This window comes from Oreochromis niloticus, linkage group LG22 (genome assembly GCF_001858045.2).
Source record: "Oreochromis niloticus isolate F11D_XX linkage group LG22, O_niloticus_UMD_NMBU, whole genome shotgun sequence".
NCBI lineage: Eukaryota > Metazoa > Chordata > Actinopteri > Cichliformes > Cichlidae > Oreochromis > Oreochromis niloticus.
The window spans coordinates 30,036,713-30,056,581 of NC_031985.2; the positions used below are offsets into that span (position 1 = coordinate 30,036,713).

Genomic DNA, 19,869 nt, shown 5'->3' on the forward strand with positions numbered 1-19,869 from the left:
TGCTTACAATATGGTGTAGCAATGTAAGACACAAAGAGAGGAGAGTTTTTTCTAGCTGTACCTGTTCTGTTCAAAAGCAACCACTGATGCAAAGATGACACAATAAATCAAAAGCATGAGCTGAGTAATGTAGCATTTTGTCAGATTTCGTATTATTAAAGCTATGCAACAACGGAGCCAAAAAAGAGACTCCCACACATCCTTCTTCCACAGGTTTCCAATCTTTCAAGTACGTGTCTAATTTCTGTCTGACGTGCTAAATGAAGGAAAGATGTTGTAACAGAATCATTGACTGTTAGTCGCTTGATAATATACAGATTTCTTGCAGTTTTTCAAAAATGACCTTTTTTAAGTAATAGAGAGTATTGCAAACAAACATGGAAATATAGTATATAATGCAAATCTTGTATATCTGATAGTATTGTATTGTGTGTTTTTTCTATCAAGGTATGATTTTGCTGCATTAGCAGTGTGTTTTGGATCGATATCATGCTGAAAATTCAAGTCATTGCCAATCAGATGCTTTCCAGATTTTATTGCACAGTGGATCAAAACGTGATGGTACTTTTTTGTGTTCATAAGTCCATCAGTTTTGACAAGATTTCCAACAACACTGGTTAAAATGCAGACCCAAACCACAACAAAGCCTCCATCATGTTTTACAGATGGCTGTAGACACAGATGGCTAGATTCATCACTCCATAAGACCTGTTAGCAGTTCTTGTGATAATTTTGCATACTTCAGCCTTTGCTTGCTGTTTACCTTCCTTAAGAATGACTTCTTGACAGCCAACCTTCCACTGAGATCATTTCTGATGAGGCTTCACTGAACAGTAGATGGATCAAATGAAAGGCCAGATGCATTTCTTGGGTCCTTACATGACTTTCAGATACTGCCACTTCTTTTTTCCTCCACTTGTCCAATTTCCTCAATTTTTTACAGGACACGCTGCACACCATGTTAAGATATGCCAGGTTTTTGGCTAATAGCTCTATGAGAATCAAAAATACGAGTCACGCCTGTCAAACTGTCATTGATGATATTTTTCATAGATTCATCTAAAGAGATGGGATGTGCTTGTGAGACAGACTGCTACAAGATACAAGACACAATTTAAAAATGTTTTTTGCTAAGTTGTCTGTTATGTGAAGACACAACACTGGTTAGAGATGTTAGAGTGCGATGCCACTTTTATGCCTGAAGTATTCAGGTCAGTGTTTAGTGGCTTAAGAAAAAGAAAACATTCCTTTACATTCTGAGAATAAGTGAAAAAGCGATCAAAGAAAAACTACAAAAAAGTCTAGTTCCTTAGAAGGAAAATATAAAGATGTCAAAATGGCTGTGAATTTTGCAGGACTGTATCTATTCTTGCCATGCAAAATAGACAAAGTTGTTTTTTTACTATTTTAATCAGTTATTTTACAGCAATGGATTAAAGTAGCTACAGTGTGTCATTATTTTCGATATTAATAACATATAGCATAAATATGAATAAACTGAAAGGTGTTACTGTTATTGATGATGCATGAATGCATAAAAAGTGATGAATAATCACTTGATGATTTTGTTTCCTCCATCTCCACAGAGTTTTATCATATCCACAAAGCAGATATCCGATTTTTTTTAAAGGTTGTGGTAAAAAAAAAAAAAAAAAAATGCTCTTTTTCACTTCTAAGGCTCTAATGTGTTCAATTTTTTAAAAAAAAATGTTTTAATTTTTTATATTTCCAAGATTATTTAAATACAACCTCATTTTGACAAAACACATGACTTATTTCTTCATGGCATTATTTATCTAACAGAAGCAAAGCCAAAATATTGAAGTACTGTGTGAAATACTAAGTACAACTCACAATTCAACAATGCACCACTTTTTCTTATCACTTTCTAATGATCATTTCATTTAATTTATTTAAATTACGCTCTTAATTTCTGTGAAAGAAGTAAGGTTGTACTTGATTTTTACTCATTGTTTCTGTATTTTGGCTTAATTTTTGAATAAACAATGGCGCGGTAGTTATTCTCAGGCTGCGTATACCTGCCTGCTTTGCACCTGATGATTTTTTTAAGTTATATTCTCATAAGTAAGACCTTAAAATTGAATTGGGGTATACTTTCTTTTTTACCATAACAGTATATATAAATAAACACTATCATCCTATTGATCATACCAATTCTGCACCACTGTGCAGCTAGCAGTTAGCATATTGGAGAATTTAGAAGCTAGCATAGTAGCCCAGAAGCTATGCTACTAAAGTACAGATAATTTTTAAAGTAAGTTGTTTATTGTTTGTTTATTTGTTTGTTTGTTTTAGTGCTGTCAGCATTAATCTCGTTAAAATGACATTAACGGCGTCAACGCGTTAGAGTGGTTAGCTCGTTAACGCGTTAGCGGCGTCAAGCCCCACGCACGGGGTGATCCGCGCTAAATCGCTAACGGAGATTTGCGGCGTTAATCCAGTTATGGCGTTAACGTCATGTTAATGAGATTAGTGCTGACAGCACTAGTTTGTTTGTTTTGTCTCAATAACATAAAAAATTACAGGTCATTAAAGACAAGGACAACAAAGCAAACTAAAGTCGGGGCGATCGTGGCTCAAGAGTTGGGAGTTCGCCTTGTAATCGGAAGGTTGCCGGTTCGATCCCCGGCTCGGACAGTCTCGGTCGTTGTGTCCTTGGGCAAGACACTTCACCCGTTGCCTACTGGTGGTGGTCAGAGGGCCCGGTGGCGCCAGTGTCCGGCAGCCTCGCCTCTGTCAGTGCGCCCCAGGGTGGCTGTGGCTACAACGTAGCTTGCCATCACCAGTGTGTGAATGGGTGAATGACTGGATATGTAAAGCGCTTTGGGGTCCTTAGGGACTAGTAAGGCGCTATATAAATACAGGCCATTTACCATAAAGTCAGCGAACAACCGCCATCATTGTTTATTGGGTCCAGTTTCAAAGAACCAAGACTGCACGGAGAAAATGTTCAGCTTTAAGCTTCATAATAGGACATCACTAACCAATGGTTGATGGTCACAGTGGCTATGTCCACATTGTATGTACAATTTACATGTTTAGTGCACTAAATTAAAATGTGTCAGACTGTCAGAGGGTTTTTGATACAGTAACCTAAGAGATAGCGTCTGTATCAGTGCTCTTATTGTCTAAATGTGCATGCTCATGTAATTCTGAGAATGTTTTACAAGCGTTCGCTAGCCAGCCACTTGGGGCAAAGCAGCGCAGACTCAAATCTTACATGTTCATAACCTGCAGCCATATCTGGTCAGCTGGAGTTGTAAATCCGGCAGGACGGATCAGTGTGGTTTATTTACACCTGGGATGAAAATGTTTTGAGGGGCTGTCATTTTAAAGATGTGCGCACATACTGACACGATGAACCAAAGGTGCTGGGGATTTTTCCGCAACCAAGTCACACATTTAGCTTTTGATTAATGCTGGGGAGTGATAGATGGGTAAATTGTCCCTGGCGTATGTCTCCGTAGCCTCCCCGCCTACTGTCTTTCCATTTATCTCACCCTTCTTCCCCTCATGCTCTTTCCCTCCCCTTTCTCCAGCAGCAGTAGGAAAACTGGGGATGTGAACACACACTTCTTTGCCAAGCCTCACAGCTCCCCTGGCACCACACTGCAACATAACACCTTCCAAACCATCCTCCTCCCTCCCTTGCACTGCACCCCTTTTCCTCTCTCAGCACGGCTGAACAGCATGTTTGATTTTACAGCAGCTAACTCTGCTAGGGTTTGACCTTTATGGGTTTTCAAGGCCGATACTGATATTTTTAGAGTTAAAGTGCTGATAGCAAGAAACTTAACTATTTTCACTCACACCATCATTTGTTCAGCGCGAAAAAATACCTGTGAGGCAGAATCAGATCATCAGAAAAGGAAAAGCTCCATTTTAACCAGTGAAATTCATATGGCTGAATCAGCAGCTCCCACACTGATGCCAACACAGAGTGAGACACTAAGACATTGGTTTGGTCATATTTTTTTGGTCATTGCAAACTCATTAAGTGAGAGACATAACTTTAATAAAGTTACTGAATATTGTTAAACTGATTTAGTGGGAAATGTAGACTGTCAAAAAGAAAAAATGTCAGTTTGGAAGACAATGTAAACAAACTATATGTGAAAAAAACACAAGATAATATAAGTTACTACTTAATGCTACATGAATTATGTTTAAATCCTGTCCACATGGAGAAATTGCAAATTGCTTCATTATAAATGAAGACAAAAGCGAATCTGATAAATTTGTTTTCACTAAAGTAACAGCTGGTTTTGTACGGAATCAAATTTGTGTCCAAATTATTCAACAAAGGAATCGTCCAAAAATAAATCAAATCAGAGTGAATGCAAATAAGCACAAGCTCAAAGAAACAACTTAATGCGATGTCTGATCACTTTTCACTTCCTGAATATTCAGTATTTTGCAGGTTACTGTTTCAGTTTAAAAATGTCCAGTTGTCTTTTTCCATAGAAAATATATATTAAGAAGATATATAACTTTAATTCATTCAGTGGCCAAAATTTCATGGGGTTGTATCATTTATGTTGCACCACTTGTTGCACTTCCGGTCTGTTTGCATTCAGGGCAATACCTGCGCACAGAAGCAGCAAAACATGACAAAAACAACAGAACAGAAGCAGAATCATGATCTTATATTTCATATATGATAATGATTTTAGAAATACACTCACCAGCCACTTTCTTAGGTACATCTTTCAGGGAGTGGTACCCAACAGCTAAGAGTAGCAGAAGGCCATACATGAAGTAATAAGGCTTGGAGTGTTGTGCATGAGATGCTCTTTTGCACACCTTGGTTATAACGAGTGGTTATTTTCCTGTTACTTTCCAATCGGCTCCAAGCAATGTGGCCATTCTCCTCTGAGCCTCTGCCATCAACAAGAAATTTTTGCTGAGAGAGCTGCTGCTCACTGGATATTTTGTCTTTCTTTGGCCATTCTTTGTAAACCTTAGAGATGGTTGTGCAGCAAAAACAGTGCAAAAGAAAGAGTACTCAAGACCGGCTCGACTAACAACTACGCTGGAGTCAAATTCACTTAAATCACCTTATTTCCCGATTATTTCTCAGTGTGAATTGTAGTAGTTGGTCTCGGCATGTCTATATGCCTAAGTTCATTGAGTTCCTGCCATGTAATTGACTAATTAAGTACTCACATTCAAGGAGCAGTTTAGTGGATGTATTTAATGAAGTGGACATTGAGTCTATATTTCTTTGATTCTTCATCATAATCAAATCCAGTACTCCAATCTGATTGTAAGACCCTTTTGACTTTAGTTTATATCATTCAGACTCAATTTATGTGTTTGATTCTTTGATTCACATGCTATAGTTTTTTTTTTTTTAATCAATACCATGTCAGTCAATAGAAATTCTTGGAAACATTTTCAAACTGTGGGCTGCGAGGGACCACAAAATATCAAAACCACGATATCTGATGGATCAATATCGGCCCAGGATATTGGTCTAAACCCAAAGCCTGCAAGCCAGTAACCCTGACAGGATGTGTTCTCTCTTACTCATATTTTTCTCTTACTCCTTTTCTCTCGCCCTTGCACCTCCCCAGCTGCCTCCAACATAGTAATGACAGTTTTATCAGTTTAACCACGTTTGCCATCTCCAGGTCTGGGCTGCTCTCCAGTCCTGTCTGCTGTGTGCTCAGCTCTGCTTGGCTAAAAGCAGACACTAACAAGAGGCCCTTGTATATCCATTATGCAGATCTACCGTTTCTACCACTGTCAGTGCGTGTGTGTGTGTATATGTGCTGAAACCTGTCCAGGTTTAACATATGGAACCCGGCTGCCAACACCTACTTCACTGACACCTCAGTCTCTTCCAAATACAACTTGACTGTTACATTTTTTCGAGGCCATGAAAGCTAGGTGGAGATTTAAATTAAAAAGAAAAAAATCTTAGCATAAGTCATGCACATTTGCAGGTGTGTCTAATTGATTTTCAAGAAAATTCCAAGAAATATGACTTTTGGCTGCACTGCATCTTTATAACAGGAAATGAACTCTGCTTTAACACGGCGCTTGCCTTAAACTCCACTGTACACATTGTTGCACTGGTAGGGTAGAAGGTCCATTGCATCTACGGTTCAGGTCATTAAAGCTTAAACTCTAATACCATCTCATTATGTATTGAAGTCATCCCTAGAGCTGAAACAGCATTCGCACCGCAGTTCTAAATCTTCCTCCCCTCCCACCTAAAGATAGACTGCAGCTCTTTTTATAGAGGGCTAAGCTGCAGAATTGCATATTCTATTTCAGACGTCCCAGGCTCACATCATTGTTTGTTTTAGCAAGCTAACCTTCCCCGTGTATTTATAGGTGTCGAGGCCAGGAGAAAGACCACAGCAGCTCCATAAATAAGCTGCCCGGGCCTCCAGCGAGTGTCCCAAGCAACAAAAGCCCAGTCATTTCACAGGCCATTACCTGGAGGTGCCTCGCAGGGAGGCTGGCCTGCTCTCCGAGGCAAGGGAGGGTTGCACAGCTTTGAGGGCGAGAAGACCCGGTGGGAGGAAGGGAGCTGTTTGGATTAATAATAAATATGGTGCTCTGTTTTCTGTGACCGCAGCCTATGAAAATGCAATGGAAGTAAATGGAAAATAACCAGCTGTGATGTTCTGCATATGAGGCTGTTTGGAGCTATAGCTCATGCAAGTTTTCACTGTCATCCGGAGCGCCTTTCATCCACTTGCCTTCGCTTTCATCCACACAGGCTGCCACTCAGCCCTCTCTCTCTCTCTCTCTGTCTTTCTCTGAACTTTTGGCCCCCAGGATCCTGTTGGAACCTCACCCATATGGCCCCTGGCTCTTAAAAATAGATGAACCACAAAACATCACACACTCGCACAGGCCCACAAAATCCACTCATGACGTCAGACGTCAAACAGAATGTGTGTGCACTTTGTGTGCGTGTGTGTGTCACCGCTTATCTCTGCCTCCACAGACGCTGTGTGGAAAGCCAGTCAGCAGAGGCCACAGCCAGTGCACTCCGCAGCCTCTCTGGCAGCCAGACCTCGCTGCGCTGAGGAAACTGCACCCTGCAACACAAACAACCCATCAGCCACAGCAACGCTTCTGCGCTTCTGCTGCTAAATCCCGGTACCTCCCTGCGAGGTACAACCCTGCAACACCCACACAGCTTTGGGAAAGTGCTGTCATCTTCCCCCCCTGGCTTTAATCTGGTTTTCCAGAGTGATGAAATATTCAAAAGCATTGTTTCGCGGGGCCATTCTACTGTGGCATTTGTCCTAAATATTGCTGCGCTCATTTGCTGGGCGGCGACAGTGATGATTCCATAAAGCATGTGAATGGAGAGAGTTGTCATGTGAATGCGGCTGAGCACTGAAGGCTCATAATCTTAAATCAGAGGGGAGCACTGCTGACTGGCACAGCAGGGGTTCCAGCGGAACGACTACAACTGCTAATTTGTCTCAGAACGGCCTTTTACGATTTCAAGGGCACCATAACTGTTAGCTGGAGAGATGTTGTTGTTTTTTTAATTTATTTTCTGAAAGTATCCCAGCCACACACAGCGTGTGGTAAGGTAAGATAACAGTACGAAGGCCGTATCTTTGGGCGGTCCGATGATATCTTCAGGAATACCTGCATTTTAAATATACAAGCCTTCTCTGAGCGCACACTTAATGTCACTGGAGCATAATAGACTCACGTATGGTATAAAATTCACACCAGTCAGTCACAACATTAAAATCACTGACAGGTGAAGAGGATTTTTTTTTAAGGCTGGCATAGTTTCTCAGTTGTTATCAAAGAGATCGCCATGTTTTATAAGTTGCTAGAATACCATGGTTTGGGTAATGCAAACATTACTGCACAAAATGCCGCAGGTAAAATCAGAGTTAAATTCTGTAAATGTTTGTTTCCTGCATTAATTTGAAGATCCTATCAAGACCTTGTTTTGTCTTGTTACAAACAAACTAAAGACATTACCATAACATCCGTCGTTATCTATTACGTTGTTTAAGTTCAGCCCGAGCCAAGATGATGGAGACCTGAACCTTCGCTTGGTTACTGTCTAATAGGCCTAGGCTACTAAGGGCCTCTCCTTGGAGTTGTTCTTCTTTACTCTCTATGTGTTTATGGACTGGTTCTTATATTGCACTTTTCTGCTCTATCTGTATCTACACAACTTGTACATTCACTCATTCACACTATGCTGTTTTTAAGTGCTTGCTATTTAACATTCGCATGCATTCACACTCCGATGGAGCAACATGGGGTTAGTATCTTGCCCAAAGACATGGATGCAGACTGGGATCAAACCATCAATCTTAGTTAGTAGGTGACCTGCTCTGCCACTCTGCATCTCATTACTTATTATCACTGATTCCTCACCTCATCCCTGACTGGTTATAGCAGATGGCTGCTCTGAGCCTGGTTCTGCTGGAGGTTTCTTCCTGTTAAAAGGGAGTTTTTCCTTCCCACTGTCACAGAGTGCTTGCTCATAAGGGGTCATCTGACTGTTGTGGTTTTCTCTGTAATATTGTTGGGTCTTTACTTTACAGTATAAAGAGCCTTGAGGTGACTGTTGTTGTGATTTGGTGCCATATAAATTAAACTGAATTGAATTGAACTGAATCATTTCTTTGGATGATCACAGCAATTCATGCACAGTTTCTGAGATTTAACAAGAGAAAAGTGTCACCAGTGTTTTTTTTACCTTTACCTTCAGGGATCATCTGAGTGTTCGTCATTTGGGTCTAATTAACCCAGCGCTGTCATACTTTGCACTGCTTGAAACTGACATAAGAGCTGTTTTGATCTGTAATTTTGGTGTCCGGCCACAAGCTCCGCCCACCTGGCACAAAAACAAACACTGAGGGTTGATTGCGCTAACCGTTCGCTCCGGGTCAGATGGCATGTTTGTTCAGTCAGAGGTTGTGAGTAGCTCTTGATTGAGGAAAAACCTTTTGAGTTGATTCAGGCTGTGTGTCGATGAAGTGGGTCTGTGCTCATCATCATCCGCTCGTAATGACACCAGTACCACTGCCGTTAATGCAACTCCCTCCGTGTGGGTGGTTTTCCCCCACGTGTTGTGTGTGTGTGTGTGTGTGTGTGTGTGTGTGTGTGTGTGTGTGTGCTTTAGAAGTTGGATTCAGCAGTGCTTCTCTCCTTGATCCTTCTCACTCTCTTGTACCCCTCTCTCTCTCTCTCTCTCCCGTTCTCTTTTCTTCTTACTCTCTTCCCCTGCTTTTTCTCGTGTCAACGTCTGGAACTCCCACAGAGCTCCCAAGCAGCTCAGATTCAGAGGAAGCCCTTCCTGGGATTAACACACACACACACATACACAAACTTCCTCGTCAGATTTACCCTCTCTCATCTGTCCTCCCACAGACATCCTGTTTGTCTCCTGCAGCTCCTCGACTCCCTCAGATGAACATAAGCCAGAGTATGCGCTGCATAAACACAAGAGCTGTTTTTGACGAGAAGGCCGCACGGAAGCACAGAGAACTCCAAAAAACAACTGCAATTCCTCTCACCCCATCTCTCCAGCTCACAGTTTTCAGTTTTATCCTCTGTCACCTTGTGGGGTATTTTCTCCTTTTCCATATTTAGAACTTGTTGATGCTGTGGATTAAATGCAGTGACAATCAGTTTTAACCAGGATCTGGGGCCTCACCAATCATATTAACAGCACGTTTTCGAGCAGTACTCCTGGAATGAGAGAAACCTTGTTGATTTTTTCTGTAATCAGTTTCCATTATCTCTCGCTGCGGCGGTAGGCATCAGCTCTCCGTCTTGTCTCCTCATCCGTAGAGCGGTCTATCCAATCCATTTTACCCAACTGCCAATCTCCATCATTTCGATCTTGGTTTGTCTGCTCTTCCCTCTCTTTTCTGTCTCCCTTCACTCTACCCGTGGCTAATCCATTACATCTTCTAATGACTGTTGTTTCGCTCTGTAAAGAAAAGTGTGGTGCGGATTGGCATTTCTGAAGCCATATATGTGTGCGTATGTGCCACTAACACCTTATCTGCAGCGTCTGTATATATTTCAGAGAGAAGATACTTTATGTTCAGTGTGCATTGGTGTTAGCGTAAAGACTCAGTATTTTCCATTTTTTAATTCTTTGATTTCTACTAAACTAGATATGAATAATATAAAGTTCAAAATAATCCTTATTTATTTTTACTGACCTTTGATCTAGCTATCATTCCCCTCCCCCTTCCCTTTAAGCCCACAGTCTTCTGATTGGCTGCCGCTTGTAAACAACATGTTTGATTTGTGAGTGGGTGTGGCTTCTGAGGTTAGCTTACCATGAGATGACCATTTATACTGTATGACATTATGACTTACTAGGATTAGGAAAAGATTATGGTTTGGATAAAAACACATGCTTTACAACATGAAATACATATGGAAGCCCCTTTCCGCCACTAAAAAAAAAAAAGTATCCATAACTCAAAATTTCAAGTTATTAACTTGAAATTTCGACTCGAGAAAAGTAGCTCGAAATTTTGACTTAACTCGGAATTTTGAGTTAGCGCTGCCAATCAGTAATCTACGTGAATGACATCATTTCCTTGTTACCCGGAGGTTGAAGCCCTCAGCTACAAATGCTACAGCTAAGTTACCAGTATTACAGCCAGTCTTCAATGCACAAATTGCTGATTATTTTCAGCGCAGCTTCACAAATGATGAAATCCTTGTATTATTAGCTGAATCACATGGCGTTACTATCAGCAAACATACTCTCGAAAGCGCCAATTTGTTGCGATCCGGTTTTCAGTGCGCATTCCACGTAGATTACTGATTGGCAGAGCTAACTCGAAATTTTGAGTTACTTTTCTCAACATTTCAAGTTAATAAGTCGAAATTTCGAGGTAATAAGTCGAAATTTGGATGCTTTTTTTTCCATAGGCGGAAACGGGCTTCCAAAAATTCATTTGCTAGAATGCTGTGTTCTGCACTGTATAAAGGTGACAATAAAAAAAGGTCACGATAACAATTGGCATATGGGGTTGTTTTCAGGGCTTGAGATGTGTTCATGGCTGATACTTCTAAAACTAATAAGATACAGTCACAGCTTGACTGTTAAGTTGCATTTGGAAAATGTTAGCGTGCTAACATGCTTACTGAGATGATGAATATAGCAACTGGACCCCAAAATTCACTATGTTAACACTGTCAGTATGACAGCATAATGATAACAGAGCTGCCAATGTATCTATTAGCACTTAATCTGGGAAATGAAGCATTCGTGTCTTGATCTTTCATGTGTTTTTTGATTGAAGGAACTCTGACAATAATAACTTACTAATTACTGTTAGCCAAGATATAGGCCATTAATTAAAAATAGCTTTTGTGTTGCCAAGTTGTGAAAAATCCATTGACTGGAAAAATCCATCCTCATTCGACTGCTTTAAATTTTTAAAGCATTTATAGTCATTTATAAAGTTAGCAGTTTTATATTTTGGCTCTCGGGTCTTTACCCACCATAGGGCACAATCCTTTATAGACAAACACATAGATTAGACCACCTACTGTAAAACCAGAAATGTTGCCAGTGAGCCAATCAGTAGGGGCTACCTGGCTGCTTTCCAGTGAACTGAACTTCCAAACTGTGAATGACTGTCCATTACAAAGCTGCGTGATGCCATGATGATTCTTTCAGATGTATGAGGAGAAATGATAAAAAGGAAAAACAAACAAACCAGCCACACAGCTCAGGTCTGTGTGGGAAACAGATAAAGTAAATTTTGAAGCACGTTCTCTGATGCTTTACATGACTCATTAGCTGAGACATAACCCTGATGATGGCACAGTGATATCATCACGACCTGAAAATAGGTGAGTTAAGCTTGAGTCAGTAAATCTGTGTAACAAACTGGGAGTATTTAACAGATTGGAAGAGCCAGCTTACAAAGTGCTCTTAAAATATTTGCCCCCTTTCTTGATTTCTTATTTTTTGTATATTTCAGATCAGAGTTTCAGAGTTCATTTATTAGAATAAAAAAGCTATCCGAATCTAACTGGCTGTGAAAAACTAATTACCCCTATTGTTAAATGATGAATTAACTGTGATTAACCACATTTTTTGGAAATCTGAATTTAATTTATTTAGCCACACTAAGACTTGACAGAACTGTCATATCTAATCTATCTATAAATCACTTAAATAAAACCTTTCTGACTAGGAAGTAGTCTTAGTCTGTAGATTTTAAAAAGCAACACATCGTAATGCGATCTAAAGAAACTGAAAAACAGCTGAGAAACAAAGACATTGATATCTATCAGTCTGAAAAGGGTTAGAAAGTTTTTTTCTAAGGCTTTTATTCACAAAACTACGGTAAGAGCCATTATCCACAGATGGAGAAAACTTGGAACAGTGGTCACCCTCCCAGTAGTGGCCAGTCTACCAAGATTACTCCTCACTTGTTTCAGTTAAGATCAGAGTTCATGGCTCAACAATAAGAAAGAGATTGGTCAAAGATAGCATCCATGAGAGAGTTTCAGGGAGAAAACCACTGCTGACCAAGAAGAACACAAGGTTCATCTCACATTTACCTAAAAACATCCATTTACCTTGATTACCCTCAAAACTTTTGGGAAAATATTCTGTTGCCGAGAGAAAAGTTGAAGTCGTGTTACATCTGGCACCAAACTAACACAGCATTTCACAAAAAAGATCATTACACCAACGGTCAAACATGAAGATGGTTCACGGCTGCTTTGCTGCTTTAGGACCTGAACAACTTGCTTCTGCTCTCTACCAGAAAAGAAGAATGTCCAGCCATCAGGTCGTCCTCTTAATTATAAGCACACTTGGCTTATGAAGCAGGAAAATGATATAAAACACACCAGCAAGTCTTCCTCTGAATGGCTAAAAGTCATCAAGTCAAAGTTGGGACTTCAATCAGACTGAGATGCTTTGGCATGACATGAAACAGGTGAGCCAAAATTCTCAGACTCATTACCAGTTATCATAAAACACTTTATTGCAGTTCTTGCTGCCAAGGGTGCCACAACCAGTTTTTAAGTTTTGAGGGGCAATTACCTTGTCATACAGAACTGGGTAGGTTTGGATAACTTTTTCCCCCTTAATAAAATAAATCATCATTTAAAAACTGCATTTTTTATTTACTCAAGTTATCTTTGTCTAATATTAAAATTTCTTTGATGATCTGAAACAGTATGCAAAGCAGTAAGAAATTCACAGCACTGTAGTGTAATATGAAATGTAATGAAGCCTGATTAACAATCGGAACAAAACAATGTACTGTGCTGCTGTCCAAAGCTGTTCTAAATGTATGAAAGCTTTAAAAGTGAATCAATTTCATAAGAGAAAATGACATTTTGGCTGACAGACTCATGAAGCCTTTGAAAAGGGGACTGTTGTTTTCTTGTGGCCCATGTCTGTCTTCAATATGATTAAAGCAAATAAGAACAGAAAACCTGGGTAAAGTTGAAGTGAGTTCATCCTCCAAAATCTCTGAATAATTTACCCAGATGTGTCATGTTAAACATATGACTTTTTCACCAGGAAATCTTCAGAAGTTACGTAACCAGCAGAACCCACAACTGTCCTCTAATTAGATGGAGAGAAATGCCTGGCCTGTAAAAAGCTCTGTGATATATATTCCATCACCACCCTCCCCCTCGCTTTTTAATCCTGTCTCTCAATTTCCTCATGGCCATGTGTCAGGCAGAGCTCTGGATACCACACACATACCCACTTCATCATATGTGTGCTTACTCATCATCACAGCACCACATCAGAGAGGCCCCATGCACAATACACTTGTCTGCAAGCCAAATGGGAAGAAACCACAGCAAGGAGACCAAAGAGACCAGAATGACCGATCCCCACCCCCGCTGCACCCCCCACCCGTGCCATTCCCAACTGCACTCCCCGCTTCTCACTCAACCTCCTGAGTCATAAACTATCGCTGCCTCAGAAGTTCTGGTTCAGAAACTTACCCTCGCACTCCTCAGCCCCGCTTGGAAGAATATTGTCTCCACTGTGAAAGCATCTGTTAAGGGAAGAACAATGATAAAGAAAAACACTAATTTAACACTTATCCTTGGCACGCAGGGGGGAAAAAAAACCATTTGATGCAGGAGAGTGCGCTGAATCTAAGAGCTGCGTGGTCGTGAGATGTCAACAACTATGACAAGGTTAATCAGAGCCGCTACTTTGCCTCCAAAAATGGAAAAAGAAACAAAAAGAAAAAAAATTTTTCAGCGTCTGTGTGAACAACATTTTGCAAAACCAATTATCTCTTTTGAATAAAAGGCGTTCGCCTATCAAGAGTGAGCCCACTTAAACAGGGTCAAATACAATTCGCTATCACGCCACTTTCAAATAACATATCAAATTGTTGTCACTTCCATTTGCGACAGTAATGTGCACCTACTAAATTGCACTACTGCCTTTGGCCGCTGACAACAGCTAATTGTAAATGTCAGAGTCATTCATGCATGTCTCTCCGTGGTGGTACATGATTAAAAATCACCTATATTCCTTCTCTGAATGTCTCGTTGTAAAAGCTGTAAACATATATTTGAGTGGGTGACAGCGTGCCCGGGGAGAATCCCTCATTCGTTTGTGGCGATGTGGTAAAGTTTCACTCTTGGGTATCACTTAAAAAAATGACCCAAAGAGGAAACACAAAAGGATCTTTGTGTGTGTGTGTGTGTGTGTGTTTGGGGTGGGAGGGTTGTTGGGTCACCCAGTATCTTTGTCCTGGCCAGGGGTGCATGCATGTGCGCCTGCACACATGCGACAATGATTTGTTTTCCTTCGTGACCGTGATTAGAGGTTGTCAGCCATGCTTTTACTAGAGCTGATGGGTAATTTCGCTCTTTAACATGGTTTGGACTTGACGGCTAGATTGGCACAAACACGCACACACAAGCAGACGCACACATGAAACCTACACGTTAACAACATGCACACCAAAGCACCCAAGGGTAGAGTTGTACCCACATCCATACTCGTATTATCTCTGTCTCTCTCACACACACACACACACACACACACACACACACACACACACAGTGACAAGACAAACAAATCAAGTGCCATGTCTATTAGAGTGGACTAATCAACAAGGCCTACATCTTCTGTCACAACTCACACAAGAACATTATGGATAATTTGTGTCTATAACGCTGCATGCAATTATTCCTGCATACATTCCTGCGTGCATGCCGTTTAATGAGCCGAGCTAATTAAATATGGAAATTAATGACATACAAAAGGAAATAGGGAAAAGCACAGTCCTGATGCATCTGAAGGAGCTGCTAAGAGCCTTTTATTGCATTAGGGACTGGGAGAGAAATGTGCCTTCCTCTAAGGAGACTATTAACAAACACAGTGATTAGCACAAGCCAAAAACACCACGTACCATTAGATGTTATTCTCAATACGGCAATGAAACTCGTTTTATACATTCCATGAATTACACGAAATATTACAGTAAGCCGCTGCAGGCCCTCGTGTTTGTCATCATATACTTTTTTTTTATAATGAAGCTCATCGTTGCAGTAAACCAACATGAATCACCTTAATTACACCGTGTTTTCTGGCTTGTAAACAGAAAAAAAAAAGATGATTTTACAGATGTACAATCACATGTGAGTAAATTTAATCATGGACTGATTACTACTTGGGCGATGCAGGCATGTGCTTAGGGCTCTAAAACCAATGGTAGCCCTTAGCCTTGAGGGGGAGGGGGTCTTGGAGCCCATCCCAGCGAGAGGCGGGGTAATCTGAAACAAAGAGACAAACAACCATTCACACTCACATTCACACCTATGGGCAATTTAGAATCACCAATTAACCTAAACCCCGCTAAGTGTTTGAACTGAGGGAAGAAACCGGAGTACCTGGAGAGAACCCATGCACATGGAAGGAGAACATGCAAATTCCACACAGAAAGGCCCCGGCCAGACACAGGAGTCAAACTGCAACCATGCTCGTCAATTCAAAAATCATAAGGATGTAGGCTAAAAGCTGAATATAACTGTCTGGCAGTCAAAATGAAGGCAGCATAGACAGCCTATAGAGAAAAGGCACTCTTAGATGACTGGCAAAGCATTGCATGTCAGCAGTGGTGCCAGTGCTACAGTCCTGGCTCCTGTGATGACCTAGATGCTGACCTGGAGGCTAATGCTTCCATCTCAAGTTTCCAGGTGGACTGCACCCTTTTTTCCATCCAAAGTACCTGGAAGTTTTTCTCAGAGAAACCCTTGAGGTAACTAAAAACTTACTTCAGAGCATTGTTTGTCGGCGCGTACACAGCGGTGCAGGCCTGTGAAGAGTATCTGCATTTGTCTGCTGTGTTTTAACAGACGCGACTTTATAAAAACACCTCCTTGTTCACTTATACAAATGTAGCGACCAGGTTACACCCCGACCGTCTCGTCTGTTTTTCTGTTCTGTCTATGTCAGAGCTGCAGGTTTTTGCAGCTACGCACACACACACACAAAAATGCATGCACAAAGCAGTGAAAGCAGACAGGCTGAAGCCTTCTCATTGGGTTACATACAGGGCCTTCCCACAGGGTTTTGTGGAGGTGTGGGTGGGTAACAACTTTAAAACTATCAGAAAATAAAGTGCTTTTTCAAACAACGACTTCATCAGCAACATAGTAGGCCAGAAAGAGCCTGCACGGCCTGACTTTTATCTGTCATCACCTTTTCCTTTTGTTCAGCTGCTTTTCATCTGGCTTCTGCGAGGTTGCTGGGCTCTTTAAAACAGCACGTGCAGATATTGTTTTGGATTTTAAAGTATTTTTTTTTCCAGGACCACTCAGAGGTACCTATCCCAAATTACGTGTCACTGTTTGGGCAGATATGAGCTTTCTCTGTGTGTTTTCTTCTTTCAGGTGGAGAGCTGGGCTGGTCTGTGTCCTGCTCTTGGGTGGAGCTGCCCTTCTCAGGCTTGTACTTCCACACTTGTTGTAAATCCATTCAGACTGTGTATTTAAGTACCAGCTGTGGCTTTTATTCTCTGCCAATTTGTCACATCCACAGTGATGGAGACTTGGCTCACTCAGTCTTGAGTTGGCTTCCCTGTGTTTCTGCCTTTAACCCCAGGTTAAAGCCTGAAGCTTGTTACCTGTTCTTGAGAAAATCACCCTGTGTACACTGGAGGAGTCAGGAGCTCACAGCTGGTCTCAAACCTTTGTCACTCTCACAGTCCAGTGGATTCATCGACTGCACTGCCACTCGCCAGCCTGCCCATTCTCCGTGGATACCTAATTGCTCACACCGCATGTCCACCTGCTCACCGATACTTCTACCTTAAGCTCTTCTCACCTGCACTCACAAATAAGCCCTCAGCTTGCGAACTCTTTTAACAGCTACAATCTATTAGAGGTGAGCCGATCGATCCAAATATCGATAGTATCAATACCAACACTTTATCCCTATTGGATCGATACTAGCTTGATAGGACTGATACTGTTTTTCTATCCTCTAAGTCAGGGGTGGGCAACTCCAGACCTCGAGGGTCGGTGTCCTGCAGGTTTTAGATGTGTCCTTGATCCAACACAGCTCATTCAAATGGCTAAATGACCTCCTCAACATGTCCTGAGGTTCTCCAGAGGCTTGGTAACGAGCTAATCATGTGATTCAGGTGTGTTGAGCCAGGGTAATAGCTAAAACCAGCAGGATACCGGCCCTCGAGGCCTGGAGTTGCCCACCCCTGCTCTAAGTAATATACCTCAAACATTCACAATGAAAAATGTCTGAATGTTTTCGTGTTTCATATTTATTTACATTCTATTCTATTCTGTTCTATTCTATTCTGTTCTGTTCTATTCTATTCTGTTCTATTCTATTCTGTTCTGTTCTGTTCTGTTCTATTCTATTCTATTCTGTTCTGTTCTATTCTATTCTGTTCTGTTCTATTCTATTCTATTCTATTCTGTTCTATTCTATTCTATTCTGTTCTATTCTATTCTGTTCTATTCTATTCTATTCTGTTCTATTCTATTCTATTCTATTCTATTCTATTCTGTTCTATTCTATTCTATTCTGTTCTATTCTATTCTGTTCTGTTCTGTTCTATTCTATTCTATTCTGTTCTGTTCTATTCTATTCTATTCTGTTCTGTTCTATTCTATTCTATTCTATTCTATTCTATTCTAAAAGTATCGGTATTTGTATTGGCAATAGCAGCTCTGCATTTATTTGGTATAGGATCAAAATCTGCAGTATGGCATAGCACTACAATCCACAAACTTAGTCCAGCTACACCTAACTGTCCCTTTCCCTCTCTACAGTCGCCACCCAGGTTCACCAGTAGTGTTTGGGACACACCCATTTTTCCCACTGTCCATCACTGCTCAACACTCATTGGAAATAAACCTTTAAAGACTTTCAACTGTCTACTCTTTGGCTCTGAAAGTACTTTATTCTTTGCCAACAACAGCCCTGAGAGACTCCTGGTGGTGGCAATACACATAAAGGTTCAGGCCAGCCAAAAATATTAGCTGGTGGACCATCGAGATGAGCGATGGTGGTGAAGCAGCAGTGTTAGCACTACCTTGAATTTTAATTATATTCAACACTTTCTGTATACTGTTGAGACTACTTGATGCTTCCTGTCAGCACCTGCCAAGGAGAACAGTCCTTGTTGCAAATGGGATGTAAGGAATAAACTAAGGAGAGCACAGAGATGCGTGAACAGCCTGTCACTTGTGGCCACTGAATCAGAACCGTCTGGCAGACTGTAATGACTTGATCAATTATTTTTCTCCATGGAATGCAAGAAGAAAGTCAGTACTTTAAGTAGGACATTTTCTCTGCTGTTTTATTTACATTGAAACCTGTGTTTGACTCCTTAAGACTGTATGTATTGTTCTGTTGATGACATTTATAGATCATCAGTATAAAGTAATACTTTGTGTTACAGTGTGGACAAAGTCTGTGTGCTGAAGTTGGGCCTGTGCCAAGATTGCATCCAGATTATTTGAGTCATTATAATCCACCCGTGATTTAGTGGAAATTGTGCAGTGATTCAAAAGCATGTGCAGTGTAAATTGCTGTTGTATGCACAACCAGTGCTTTTCACACTGTCCGTATCATTCTGTGTGTGTCACATGAGATGACGGGAAGCTATGGGAACAAATAAAGACGCCTTTCAGTGAGAAGCAAGTCATCACATCATGCTTCATGCAATGTGTACCCCACTAAAGACGCATTCTTTAGTGAGAATATGAATGTGTGTGTGTGTTTCTGTGTGTGTCTGTGTGTGTCAATTTGCACAGGGAGAACCCTCCAGACACACAGGGTCAGACATAGTTTACAGACGGGCTGACTCCATCCCAAAAAAACTCACACACCATGGGATACAAGCAGGCCCAAGGGTGTATAAACTCAGATTGAAGCAAAAGGGGGGTAACAGCAGGGCGGAGGGAGGCTAAAGTTCATCTAAAATCGCTTTCCTCCCCTGGGGAAGTACCCGACGGGCTGGCTTGTGGACACCCACGCATGACCCATGAGTTCAGGTCAAAACAAACGAAGCAGAACGCCTCGCCTCCCAGGTCTTCACCTTAGATAAATTCCAAAGGCATCAACTCTTGTCCTTTCTGCAAAAACAAGCCATCATCTGCTTAACCTCTGACCTTTCTCCCTTCTGATGTCACCGCTGATGTCACTCCTTCCCCCTTAGCACTTGATCCTCTTTTTGTTAATCTCACCTCGTATCGTCTCACCCTGGAAAGAGACGAAAGAGACCGACTGAGGCAAAAAACGAGGAGGAGTTGGAGAGGTTTAGCAACTCAGCGCTCCTCTCCCATAGGGCTTACCTCATCCTTCTTTCCGTTCCCATCCCTCCCACCTCTTTCTCGCTT

At 41.2% G+C, this 19,869-nt stretch overlaps 1 long non-coding RNA gene across 1 annotated transcript in view; it reads right to left on the reverse strand.

Annotated features, from left to right (window-relative positions):
• The window catches only part of LOC102081918 (uncharacterized), a 105,730-nt gene that overhangs the window by 39,515 nt on the left and 46,346 nt on the right, over window positions 1–19,869 (reverse strand). The window contains exon 2 of the long non-coding RNA XR_003215843.1: window positions 19,642–19,732. This is a non-coding gene — a long non-coding RNA (uncharacterized LOC102081918). The remainder of the gene's footprint in view (window positions 1–19,641; window positions 19,733–19,869) is intronic.